Source organism: Leptinotarsa decemlineata, unplaced genomic scaffold (genome assembly GCF_025532065.1).
Source record: "Leptinotarsa decemlineata unplaced genomic scaffold, Ldec_3_MD MMD2_tig00078422_RagTag_RagTag, whole genome shotgun sequence".
In the NCBI taxonomy this organism is placed as follows: Eukaryota; Metazoa; Arthropoda; class Insecta; order Coleoptera; family Chrysomelidae; genus Leptinotarsa; species Leptinotarsa decemlineata.
In genome coordinates this window covers 6,253,729-6,265,772 of record NW_027412747.1, presented here as the reverse complement: position 1 = coordinate 6,265,772, position 12,044 = coordinate 6,253,729, and the positions used below count along the sequence as shown (strand labels likewise).

The following is a 12,044-nucleotide window of genomic DNA, read 5'->3' as shown; positions in this document are numbered from 1 at the left end:
CTTTACCAAAATAAAAGACAAAACACCCCTTACTCATCGATCAAATGTTATATATTCTATTCCTTGTCAAAATTGTGACAGCATATACATTGGTCAAACTTCCAGAAATTTGAAAGACCGTATTACCTCACATAAAAGCAATAGCAGATTGGCCCCACATAGATGTGCCTTAGGCGAACATGTTAATCAAACAGGGCACAATATGAACTATAATAATGTAAAAAAATTATCAAAAGAATCTAACCTTACAAAGAGACTTTTTCTTGAAATGTCTTTCATATCACAATCTAGTCATTGCTCAAATAAAAAAAACTGATCTAAATCACCTTAGTGAAATCTACTCTTTCTTACTACAAATTGAAAAAAAAATTCATAATTTCAAAAATACATCTTTATTAGAATATAGTACATAAAATAATTAATCAAATTGGCACTCCTGTATAGGATGAAAGTTTGGCAATACTGAATCCAACAATGTAATTGTTTTCTGAACGGTCATGTCATTTATTTCTTCTTCTCCATTTTCATTTAAAATTAGTATTATAACCTATTTTGTGATCACATGTACCGGCCTGGTACAAAATCAGAATTTTAGAATTAAAAAAAGGAATTTATTCATTAGATTCACAATAATTTTACCAAAATTGACGTTTATATGTTTAAGTGTTTGATATGTAACTAAAATCATCTTGAATCACTATCCAAACTAATTTCAATGTTTTCCCATTTCTCAAATCTTAGTTCAACATTAAAATCAAATAATAACAAAAATTATTTTAAATATCACTGAGTCCAATCTCAATGACAATGTAAGTACATAATTTTCAACTGTACAATATCAATTAGTCTTATGTTCTATTATTGTAGTTTTCCTATATATATATATATAGTATTTTATATATGTATATATATATATATATATATATATATATATATATATATATATATATATATATATATATATATATATATATATCAATTATATCAATATAAAATCTAGAAAGGTTAATGCAGTCAAGCCGCTGGAAAATAATTCCATGAGAATCAAAAAATAAATAGATGGTACTTTTTGATCATTCCCATATTGATTTCAATTTAATAGCCACCAGCTGTTTCAACCTATTGGGCATCGTCAGTACTGCGCAGTTGGTCCTCGATTGAACACAAAATGAGAAAAACCATGAAAGTACTTCATAAAAATAGCTGCGTGAACGCAAGCGAAACATAAGTGGAAACACGCAGCTGAAACAGCTGTCTACCGGTGGCTTTTAAATTGAAATCAATATGGGAGTGATTAAAGAAGTACTTATCTATTTATTTTTTTATTTTCACGGAATTATTTTTCAGCAGCTTTTCTGTATTAACCTTTCTAGATTTCATATCATTTCTAGAAACATGTGGATTCGTTTTCCGATGGCATTTCAGGTTAGCTTCCCAAATTTCTGCTACCGCAGTTGTCGGTTGATTGGTCAAACCACCAACACTGACATAAAAACTTAGCAAGTTGACTTGGGTGTCACCCCAATAGGTGGTTCCACCCACTTGCGTTTACGCAGCTATTTTTATCAAGTACTTTCTTGGTTGTTCTCATTTTGTCTTTTTAGTCAGGGAAGCTATAGATTACGCTGTAGACGACCCCTCCCGATATAGAAGGCCCCGACACTCTGTCGCATGAGGCCCCTATGTCCTCCGTTAACGGATGAATAATATATTCATCCATCTCACCCCAGCCAGGTAGGGGTATACAGCGAAGGGCGGTATGGATGTCTCAGGACTTTCATGCCACCAATTAACACCAGTCATAACCCGTTTGTCTCTCTGACGAACACCAGTTGAAAGGGGAAGGGAGCCAGGCTTCAACCTGTAGGAACTCAAGATGGATTACGTCGTCGTCATTTTGTCTAACCAGTTGAAAGGAGAAGGGAGCCAGGCTTCAACCTGCATGAAATCAAGATGGATTACGTCATTTTGTCTTCAATCGAGGACCGCCTGCCCGGTACTGACGATGCCCAATAGGCTGAAACAGCTGTCTACCGGTGGCTCTTAAATTGAAATCAATATGGGAGTGATCAAAGAAGTACTTATCTATTCATTTTTTTTATTTTCATGGAATTATTTTCCAGCAGCTTTTCTGCATTAACCTTTCTAGATTTTATATATATATATATATATATATATATATATATATATATATATATATATATATATATATATATATTCTGTAAATTTGTTTCGGTGGTGTGTTTAACATCCTTCCAATTGGCTATGAAATGTCATTCTATTGAATATGAATAGGTTATCAGACTTTCAAAATGAATATACTTTGTTTCCTGAAGACGTCAAACTTGTTTAGTAAATTACACTTAGAGAAAATTAATACACTTCTATTATGCAGATATATCAGGATGAGCACAATTTTCATCACAATGGTATCAATTATGATTCAAAAGGCATATTAGATTTTTTCACTGCATAGATTGTTGTAGTATTCGAATATAAATCAATGTTGATCGAACTGATTCAAATAATAATTTCAGAAACATAATATCAATAATCTAAATATTTATATCAATAATAATCATCATACTCACATTTTGAATGACAAGAATCTGTAACAAATAGATTAGTCCTGATATATCAAATTCAGTATCTAAAACATGGATTATATAGTTCACTAGAGTCAAAGTAAACAGCAACTGATGGCCCATTGCAACCAGCAAAAAGTTTCCGAAAACGCTGTTGAAACTATTCACTTTTTTCTGAATAGCTTGATACAAAATCACCATTTCCTTCAAATCATCTATGAATTTTTGTTCATTCGAGTGCAGTTCTTCAGTAGTTAGCATATTCATCAACATGTCATTTGTAGATTTGAGGCTACATGCTATACTGGAAGAAACCACAACAGACATCACATACTCGTGATTATACATCAGTCGTGGTATCAAAATCAGAAGAATAGGAAAGTATTCGATTCTGAGGTACACCTTAGAGCTCTGACACACTACGAAACCAAACGATAAGATATAAAACATCCAGAAAACCCAATTCGAAGGGCTATCTCCATAATATTGTAAGGAAATATTCAAATATCGCCTTGTAACATATAAACACTTCCAATCTTCTATCTTTGCCGTGGAATAGTAAACAAATATTGCAACCAAAAGAAAATTGCAGAATATGTCCAAACCAATCACTATAAAGAAAAATATAGTAAATGGGTAAAAGAAAATAAAAATTTCACAAGTAATTAGGATCAGAAACAACATTAACAGCATTCCGAAACTGTAGTATTTATAAACGGTTGGTTTAATAAACACTCTCATCTGAAAATTGTACCAGGGAGCAACCGCAAAGAAATTGCATATTTTCAGAAATATCACTTTCATTGCTCCCATGTTCGTATTCATTCCGAGTCTTGGCTGATAGTAACTGAATATAGTAAATTTCTATGACAACACTATATACATACACAAAAACTTCAAAATAAATGATCTTTCTCGTCAAGCCTAATAATGTTGTTTTTATCAGATCGGTTTCATTTGAACAACTCATCATGAGTGATCTATAGATCAGTTCAATGCCAAGTGATTATAGAAAATTAATTTCTTCGGCCTTCAGTTCTCCCAACAAATTGAGAGTGGAAAAATGTGTCCTAATAATAACGTTAATGAGTATGTTCGATTGATGACCTATTCATTTTGTAGCAATTCATATCGAATATAGAATAAAGAAAATACTTCCCTATGATTTCTACTCAGTTTATTAGTTATCTATTTATGAGAAATCTTTTATTCATACTAGCACTTTTGTAAAAACCTAAAGCTTTAGAAGTAGTCCGACTCTGCCGCAATACCATCACTCCCAGAACTAAGTGTTTCTTAACAGTTTTATAGGGGTAACATAGTAGCTAAAATACGTTGAAATGCTTGCTACTGATACCAATTCATTTTATAGAACGACGCCATTTGTAATGATAGCGATCCGGGATACTGAAATTAGATGAGTTGAAAATATGAAATACCGCACATATAGTGATATTTACAGCTGAAAAGTACATAAATATTATAACATTATAGTATTTAGAATGAAGTGAATTAAGTTTGCGACTAGAAAATTAATACGTCGACAGAGTGAATTTTTGTATAATTAATAATTTTACCGAAAACATTTATTAATGAGTGGCGAGCTTGAATTTTGCTAATAATAGGCTATATATTTGTCAATAAAATTTCATTTGCAGTAAAAATATCAATCTTCGAAACATAAACAATGTCTTCAACAGTTTTATGAGTGCAGAAGTGAAATTTTAAAATGGCTTCAACCTTTATATTTGTTAGTTTTCAGTTGGTGACATATCTATTATATTTTCCTAGTGTCCAATACAAAATTACTTCTTGCGTCTTCAAGAAAACATTTTTAACTATTTTTTATTTTATTGTTATCGTTTTCGGCTGTATTATATTTTATAACGCCTACTTGTAACTACTAAAAAACTCTTATAAAATTGTCTTCTGATTATTTTATAAGTATCGCTTAAATATATTGCAAAAGTGCAGTAAGAAAAGTCTTTACAAAATTACTTTTTAAGAGCGTTAGACAAATTTTATAGTAATTGCCAAAATGTTTATAAAACTGTTTTGTAGTGTTTGTAAAAGGCCTTACAAAATATTGATAATAACTATAATGTTTTATAAGACGGTGCCAATTTCCTATTTATAGCAGTTTTATAAACATATTGAAAACATTTCTGGGAGAAATGCAGTTTTATAATTTGTTTCTCCGAAACGTTTCCGCAACTATTATAAAATACGAAATTGCTAGTTGGGACGCTTGTTCAAAAAAACATACAAAACATGTTCTTTAAAAAAAACATTCACTATTATCGGATTTCTGCATCCCGAGAAACTAGTTAGAATATTATTCATCATTACTGACAGACTCAGCACTGCGCCCAAACCAAACACTATCTGTTGCTTGGGGAACCTGGAGGAATCAGCTCCAATTTTAAGATATAATTATAAATATTGCTGAGATTGTTGAGCTCAATTTTTCTGTTCATGTTATTGGTATTCCTTTTGATAAAGAACATTTCTTTAAACAATCGTTTTTGTAAGTTGCTTTCAGTACACAAAACTTTTACTTCGGTGTAGTTCATTGTGTGTATAGTGCTTATGACATGCTTTGCAAGTGCACAGGTGGTTTTGTTCGTGTTACAATCACTTTTATATGACGTTAAGCGTCCAGATAAAATTCTAGATGTTTGTCCAATATACGTCTTGTCACACGTATGACAAGGAATTTCATATACTACATTTGAATTTTCTGAAATTTTTAGCGGAGTTTTAATTTTGCAAAAAAGACTATTAGCAGTGCTAACGATGCATTGGGCAAATTTAATATGTTCACTCTTGAAAACGTTCAAGAGTTCAATTGTTAAAGACTGAAAATATGGTAATGCTTTAAAAAATAATGTATTCGGAGGTATCTCTCCACTATTTGAAATATTCAAATTATTATTTTGATTGTTATTATTTATGAATTATTTAAATTGTTTGGAAAAGTATTCGTGACTATGGAAGGGGAGCTAAAAAGTAGTTTTTTCAAAAGTTTGCAAGGATATGAATTTTCAAGAATAATACCTTTCAATAATTTATTACATTCGTCTTTAAAAAATGGATGTGTTAAATTGATCACCCTGTTCTTCATGGTTAGGACTAAGTTTATTTTCATCTTCGTTGGATGGTAAGGATGGTAGTTCAGTAACCTGTTACTGGCACATAGTTTCCTATATCATTTTATACGTAGAACATTATCTGGATCTCTGCATACACGCATATCTAGGAATGGTAAACTGCTATTACCTTCTTCATCAGCTGTGAATTGTAAATGTTCGTTGAAACCGTTAAAAGTTGTTAACGCTTCCTCAGTTCTCCCGCAAGAAACAAATAGGATCAAATCGTCCACGTATCGTTTGATGAAAGGAATATTGAAAGGGATTCTATCTTTTACATTCATAATTAAGTCTTCTAAAACAAAATTTACTAAAATGGGGGAAATGGTTGAACCCATTGGGGTACCAAAAATTTGTTTATAAAAAGTGTCCTGAAAAACTAGGACCTTGGAGTCAAAAATGTAATCTGAAATGAATTTAAAATTTGAAAAATCAAGCATACAATGTTGAGAGATGACATCCTAGTGGTTTTGATACACTTTGATTCACTTTTTCATAAAATTAAACAAAAAAACAGAAACAAATTTGATAGTCTTCAAAATAATGAATTTTTTTCAATTAAAATACAAGAAAAATGGATAAAGAACCCCACAAACGTTGAAATACCTTCGGATATTAAACGTTTTCTGACTCTTTGTCCAAAATTTGGAATTTGTCCCTTAACTAAAGAAATTAAACTTTTTAACCTTCTTGCTGATTTAGAAAATATACTTTTCAATATTGATAAAAATGTTCAGGATATCTATCGTACTCAATGTACAAATATTATTACAAATTTTCTTCATAAAAATTCAGATTAATACTATTAAAAAAAAAAAACTTTTGATCAATGCAAATCCTTTTTAAAACAACATCCTGAGATCTATGTAGTAAGAAGTGATAAAGGCAATGTGACAGTTATAATGTTCAAAGAGGAGTGAGTACTCTACTAGAAGCGTTGAATCACTTAGTAATAATCCCATAAATATTAACAATCAAAATAATAATTTAAATATTCCAAATAGTGGAAAGATACCTCCGAATACATTATTTTTTTGAACATTACCATATTTTCAGTCTTCAACACCTAAACTATTGAACGTTTTCAAGAGTGAACATATTAAATTTGCCCAATGCATCGTTAGCACGTACTAATAGTCTTTTTTCCAAAATTAAAACTCCGTTGAAAACTTTAGGAAAGTCAGATGTAGTTTATGAAATTTCTTGTCATACGTGTGACAAGACATATAGTGGACAAACGTCTAGAATTTTATCTGGGCGGTTAACGTCACATAAAAGTGATTGTAACACAAACAAAACCACCTATGCACTTGCAGAGCATGTCATCAGCATCAAACACACAATGAACTACACCGAAGCGCTTAAGGTACTTGTCTCCAAGAACATTTTAGAGGGAGTGACTTCGTCGAAAACAAACGAGAAGATCGAAGCTTGGGAGCAAATTACGCTCTGAAAACTTCCCGTTATCCTTATTTTGCATCTGAAGTTTTTCAAATACAACAACTACCGTTGCACGAAGATTATCAAGGCTTTTGATTTTGAATTCGACTTGAAGTTTGATTCGACTTTGATATCGTCGGAAACACAGTATCCAACAGAGAGACAATACAAGCTATTCGCCGTCGTTTATCAAGAAGGCAAAAATGCCAACATTGGACACTACGTGACCGATGCCTTCCACGTCGGCTACAATTGCTGGATTAGGTACGACGATTCTTCGGTCAAGACCGTGCAAAATGAAGACGTATTGAAACCTCAGGAAACGCGAGTTCCTTATTTGCTGTTCTACAGGAAAAGCGATATGACCCTATCTAAATAAGGTTGCTACTTTTACGTAGAGTTCAGCGTCTGGAATCTTACGGGATTTCTCTTTTTAGTTTTTATTGAATTTGATATTTTTTTTTGGTTATAATGAATTATTTTATTCTTTCATTAGTGATAGGTATTGTTCAATTTTTAATGTTATATGTATTTCATTTATAAATATATGATTACCTCAAGTTAGTTAATAGATTTTTTACCAATTTGCTTTACAATTTTATTGCAATGTTTTAAATTTCTTGTAGATGTCTTGATAAAGGGAATAAACATTCTCGAAAGCTCGACCAATTAACAAAGAATGTTCTGTAAACAACAGCCCAGTAATTTTACTGCATCCCCAACAATATTCCGAAGCAACCCTTTGATTGCTACCTCTACAGCGAGTAAGTGCCAAGCACTCACTCGCTGGAGCTGGAGCACTGGCCCAAGCGTGGGCCAGTGAAATAATTAATATGTACACATGTGATACACATGGGATATGTGCACATACATTGTCAAATATATAGATACGAACATTTACATACTGTGCAAATACTTTTTCAAAACATATGCGAATACTTACGGCTGGCGTCAATGTTTTGGTTGGTTTTCGGGTTTTGCCGTGTTTTGCCGGGTTTTGCCGTTTCAGTTGAAACGTCAAGAAGAGTACTTCGACTACGCCACTGAAGATTACTGGCGCAGTTGTAGTTGAAAGTTTTGGAGATTATAACCAAAGACCACAGCAAAACCTGAAAACCAACCGAAACATATGTGAAACATTTTGTAGTTAGCATCTGGCTAGAGGTATAATAATAATAAATAGTGAAAATAAATAAGAAATTATATAAAAAGGGATAATTTACTTCATGTACTTGAAATGTTCTTCATATTTGAACTTTTCTTTCGTTTTCAATTGGATCACTATTCTATGAATATTATGACTGGAAAAAACCACCAATCTATATGGTGTTTTCAAGTATTATCTGAATATTTTTTTATTTTCCCTTTGAATAGATCCAATAATTGTTGTTATACAGAGTGTAACAAAAGTACATTAAATTATTCAAGTGACGTATTCCTGAGACAATTTAAAAAAAAAGTCCACATAAACTTGTGTCCAAAAATGCTTCGTTTCGGAGATACGGGCTGTTGAAATTGAATGTTTGAGTTCGCTTTTTGAAAATAACTCTTGAATAAGTTATTTGCACGAAATTCGGTACCCGAAGTTTTTTGATGTGGGAAATCATAATTTGGTGTTAATTTTCATGTAACATCTAGAGGGCGCTGCGTACGCTATGATCATTTATTTCAAATTGCATTAACTTTTTTGACAGTAAATTTTTGGTACTTTTCATGAAAAAACCTAATTTCCACACCTTTTCCAAATAAAAAAGGTACACCTCCTCAACAACGCTGGAGGTGATCGTTTTCGAGATATTTACAATGTTCTATATTGATGAATATTACTTAGCTCCTAGGGCGCTAAGTGAAGTTGCTGAGAACATTACAAAAACTAAGCATGTTGTGGTTCTCGTCAAAATAAACAACTTTTCTCTTCAAAATGTTTATCGAAAAATCATTCGTTTTCGAGATACAAATAAATAAATTTGCAAAAAACCTATGACAAAACCAACATTGTTTTGAAAAATTCAACAATCTGTATTTCGGAAACAAATCATTCTCCGTTAAACATCTTATAGGAAATAGTTGTTTATTTTGACGAGATCCACCACATACTTAGTTTTTGTAATGTCATCAGCAACTTTACTTAGCGCCCTAGGAGCTATAAGTAATATGCATCGATATAGAAAATTGTAAATATCTCGAAAACGAAAGCTGTAGGTACCTTTTTTTACTTGGAAAAGGTGTGGGAATTGGGTTTTTTCATGAAAAGTAACAAAAGTTTACTGTCAAAAAAGTGAGGACAATTTGAAATAAATAATCACAGCGCCCTCTGGATGTTTCATGAAAATTAATACGAAATTATGATTTCGCTCGTCAAAAAAACCCTGGGTACCGAATTTCGTGCAACAACAACAAGTTATTTTCAAAAAGCGAACAAAAAAAAATTCAATTTCAACACCCCGTATCTCCGAAATGAAGCATTTTTGAACACAAGTTCATATAGACTTTTTTTGTTAAAATTACCTCAGGAATAAGTCACTTGAATATTTTAACGTACTTATGTTACATCCTGTATATCATGAAGAAGACAATTATATCATTTCGACCCACGAACTCTATAGTTTTCCAGGTATAATTATTGAGTAACATAATATTTTATTTCTTATATATCGGCAATGATCTATCGATTGTTATTAAAATTTTCGTAAATACTAATAAATTCGTATCTTGAAAGAGGTGAAAATTAGGTAAATATCTAGCATATGATGCAAAAAAAATCAAATGAGTCCCATCGACATTCATTGTGAGCAGGCGGCCGTCAAATCATAGCATGATATTATCGAAATACCTTTCTGCAAAAGTTTCAATTTTTTCCAGCTATCATCTGCAAAGTTCACGATGTCTTTGAACCCAGTCTGGAATATGTACTTATAATGTACTGTTTGGAACCTTTGGTGTAGTAATGAATATTACTGGAGTTTTTTCCCAACACCAAATCGTTATTTTTACACCTCGACACGTGTTTCGATCACCAAGTGATCATCTTCAAGAGGAAGATGTAGGAATATGTAGTTTAGATAAACTATAAAAAGGATAGGGCCAAGTACTGTTCTCTGAGGAAAACCATATTTTATTGTTTCGATTTTTTTCATATTGTCAGAGATTTCAACACATTATTATCTATTGTCCAGGTAACTTTGTAATAGTGCTTATGGTGGTCCTCTCAGACCACAACCCTCTAAACTTCAAGAAGCCGGCTAATGCTTTCGTTAGCTGTACAGAAACACATAAAGCAGGTCTTTTTCTATCCATATTTTCAGCGATCGCATTTTTTGTGATAATAATGCATCCTGTGTGGATTTTTCGTATCTAAATTTACAGAGTTCATTTGACAGAACGTATTTTTCATAGAATGTATTATAATAAACAGCTCCTGTTTATTTACATAAAAAAAAGACAGATGGGTTGACCAAGTTAGTTTCTAGAAAGTTTTTTCTTCTTTTGGTATCCGTATTTTATCTCATATAGACTTCGAAACCAATACAACGGCACAGTAGGTTGTACACTAGTTCAAGATATTTGCGACTGCTACAGTGGAGAAGGGGTGGGTCGATAAGTAAACACCCAAATTCAAGTGGAGTCTTTAATGGGCGCCAGGTAAATTATTTTACCCACAAGTATCCCGCTACTGAGATTCTCAACCCCCAATTTACCAAAGGGTTGGAATAAATTGCCAGTATAAGTTTAAACAGTTTAATAAAATTTAAATGAACATTATTCAACTGAATTCATTTCTTCGAATTCCAGGAAGTTAGGCTTTACTAAACTTATATTATAAAAAAACAAAGCAAGCGTCATTACAGGTCAAGCACCAATATTTGTAACTCGCAAGTCGAACACATTACCCATCTCGAGTTGAATAACAAACAAAAGTAAAATAATCAAGCATAAACAAGCATTCAGCAATATTATCTTATTTGTCCGAAGGACAATGGAGGTAATGAGTATGAATAAAAACAACAACAAAACAAAAAACAACAATACTGTTACCGCATCAATTGTCAACAACAACATTTAACACTCGGAATTTGGGAGATCTGAGTCAAAATGCAATTTATTTTGCGACCGCGTGAGCTCACGTGTTGCGCATGCGTTAATGAGGCGGGCCAAGTGCCCGATATGACGTACTCAAGCACTCCAATATCCGCTCTATTACGGTTACAACATAAGTAGTACACCGAACGACTTACACAATTATTACAGCTCCTAAACAATATTTTCAGTCGAGTGACAGTTACAACCAAGCGAAGTAAGCAAGGGCAATAAAAACAATAAAATTTATCGATATGTACACACAAATACATATATGCGCGGGCAGCCGAACAAAATTCGTGTCGCAAGCTTATTATTCAGGTAAGTAATCAGCTATCGAGGTAAATAAACGAATTATAGGCAAATAGATAGGTTTGGATTGCTGTCCTAGTAGAGTTGTTGTCAGTGGAGGATTAGATCATCTCGTACTCTTCCTGATACCTAGGTAACTTTAGTCCACTGGGATCACCCTGTAGGAGATGAAAGTTGCACCACCCTGTAGAAGGTGAAGGTTGCACCACCCTGTAGAAGATAAAGTTTGCACCACCCTGTAGCCTAGGTCAGAAACCAACCAGTCTAGCATTCAAAGTCCACCCTGTAAGTACTGCACACCTCCAGTAACTTTTAGAACCAAGGAAAATGGGAAATGAGGAAAAACGAGGAACGAGGAAAAAATGAAAGAAAGATCTAATTAGGAGTTTTCCTTCTCATAAAAAGAATGAAAGGAAAAAAAGCTTTCCATTCATTTAAAAATAAACCACAATTACTTGTGGCCTAGCAATATCAATAAAAA

General features: G+C 32.6%; 1 long non-coding RNA gene across 3 annotated transcripts in view; it reads right to left on the bottom strand.

Annotated features, from left to right (window-relative positions):
• The window catches only part of LOC111511476 (uncharacterized), a 54,547-nt gene that overhangs the window by 42,152 nt on the left and 351 nt on the right, over positions 1–12,044 (bottom strand). The window contains exon 3 of one of the 3 annotated variants that reach the window (XR_012468372.1): positions 8,118–8,283. The exons of 1 other annotated variant lie outside the window; for it this stretch is intronic. This is a non-coding gene — a long non-coding RNA (uncharacterized lncRNA). Of the gene's footprint in view, positions 1–8,117; positions 8,284–10,730; positions 11,847–12,044 lie in introns of those variants that run through there. One more of the 3 variants, XR_002722929.2, reaches the window with a different exon arrangement.